The sequence below is a fragment of the Agrilus planipennis genome, unplaced genomic scaffold (assembly GCF_000699045.2).
Source record: "Agrilus planipennis isolate EAB-ADULT unplaced genomic scaffold, Apla_2.0 scaffold7, whole genome shotgun sequence".
NCBI lineage: Eukaryota > Metazoa > Arthropoda > Insecta > Coleoptera > Buprestidae > Agrilus > Agrilus planipennis.
This window is the reverse complement of record NW_020439340.1, coordinates 277,974-280,121: the sequence shown is the minus strand read 5'-3', so window position 1 is coordinate 280,121 and position 2,148 is coordinate 277,974. Positions and strand designations below refer to the sequence as shown.

At 31.8% G+C, this 2,148-nt stretch overlaps 1 long non-coding RNA gene across 4 annotated transcripts in view; it reads left to right on the top strand.

The window, feature by feature from the left end:
* LOC108739936 overlaps positions 1-1,442 on the top strand; it is a 7,453-nt gene extending 6,011 nt beyond the window's left edge. For all 4 annotated transcript variants that reach the window (XR_003231968.1, XR_003231966.1, XR_003231965.1 and 1 more), the window contains one exon: positions 1,282-1,442. This is a non-coding gene — a long non-coding RNA (uncharacterized LOC108739936). The remainder of the gene's footprint in view (positions 1-1,281) is intronic.
* Positions 1,443-2,148: the final 706 nt, after the last annotated feature.

The window sequence follows — 2,148 nt, the reverse complement described above, 5'->3', positions numbered from 1 at the left end:
TTGTTTCGGTTGCATCCAAATTAATTAATTTCCAATTGCCTCCCATTGTTACGGCAAAAATTAACTGCATAATGTTGCAAGGTGAAGACGTCAAAAGCATCAGTTGTTTTAGTAGCACCAAAATTAACTGCAATTCCTTCTCATTTGTGGGACAGCAATCTATATAGAAACAGGCAAGAAAAAGTAATTAATTACCATTTTTAAATCGAATAAATCAGTAACATGCACACTAATGGAAAGATCTGTTCCACATTAATTCTGCTTCTGTCTTCCTGAAAACGTTGTTTAAAAGTTGTCTACTGAAACAAATTACAAATGTCAAAGAAATTGAAGTTATCTAAAGATATCATTTACTATTTTTAACTGATACTGTTACATACCAGTTCATTGTCATAAATCCTTTTTCAGCACACTGTCTTCGTTCCCAATGAAAAAAAGACACTTTCATGCTTTCTTTAGAACCATGGGCACAGCTATTTTGCAGGGCAAATGAGAACTAATTCAACCAATACTCCATAATTTCATAATTTAAATGTATCCGGAGTTCTTCTAATGTTCCTGTTAAATGAAATCTTATGAAAAAGTGTTCAGATATAATTAATTAAGTATTAAGTAAATAATGTGCACGATACATTGTTANTTTTTATCAATTTTCCGCATATATTTTGACTTATTTGAGAGTAAGGGAGAAAAGTGAAAAAGAGTAAATTTTTTGCGTAACAGATATCTATTAAATAAATTAGTTACTAATTAATTAATTTGGATGCAACCGGAACAACAAATTATTTGCGGTAGTATCCCTCCTAGATTTGGTTGATTTGCTCATCACACTGGTAGACTTTAGAACCCCACTTTCTACAATTAATTAAGGTGAGAATACATAACTTGATCAATATGATTTACTCTTTATTAATCTGTTATGGAATTTCTGTTAACAATTAGCTATTGTCAACAGTATAAATTGAGGTTAATGTGCATTAATATCACAATAGTTTTTGTTTTCCACAGAATAAATTGATATCATGTATCTATAGAGTTTATATATGAAGCTTATCTATCTATGGATTTTCTTTTAACACTTCTGTTTATGTCGTAAATTGACGTTAGTTTATGTCGTAAATTGACGTTAATTTATGTCGTGATCTATGGTTGTAATGTATAATGGCATAAAGATGTTTGTTTATTTTTTAATTTAGCTATTTTACTTGCTTTTTGGTGCGATTTTATTTGTGTTTCTTAATTATAAGTGTAATTAATATGTTTTTTTGTCCAGTTCTGCAGGTTATACAATAAATGAGAGAGAATTAATGTTCAGTTTGGTTATACTGAAACAGCCCACCTCTACATTGGTGTGGTCTCTCCTGGATTGTATTCTTGATTTGCTGTTTCGTCTTCGCCTTGTAACATCATGCAGTTAATTTTCGACCCATGAGCGAGTGCAACTGGGTTGATCAGGCGATGGAACTTGTACGAAGCAAAAACCCAGATAAATTGAATTCTGTAAAACGGGGGTGAAACTAAGCACGCGATTGGTTATAGCGTCGCAGACATCGAATTTAACGCATCTGATTGGCGTTTGTCTACGTCATCAGTGCTTCATGTGGTAGCAATCGCAAATTCGCGACAAGCCTGAGAGGCGTTTGGCACATCATAAGTTCATAAAGTTTCGATGTGGAAGGACGTGTTTTCGCGTCTCTTAAATTCAACTTATCGAGCTAATTTTTTTGCAAAATTAGTTTTAATTTGTTCTACGTCTGAAAGGTTAGTTTGATTGATTCATATTCTATTATTATTCTTCGTATTTACCCACAGCATGAATTAAATTGACAAAATTTTTAATTTGAATTCCACTGAAATAAGAAATTCTTTGCTATAGTATTCCTCCTGGAGTTGGTTTACTTTTCACACCTGTAAACATTGGCATGTTATGTTCTATAATTAATTAAGGTGAGGATACTTGATATAATTAATTTTAATTGCTCTTTATTGATCTGTTTGCCACCGTATCTGTTTCAGATCGACGTTGGAGAAGACAAAGATGACCCAGTAGTTGAAATAGTTCTTTATCTTGCATGCTCTATCTAGTAGAATTCATTAAGTTCGTTTTATTCAAATTAATTTTTTATTTTGCATGTTTTTTTTGTTTTT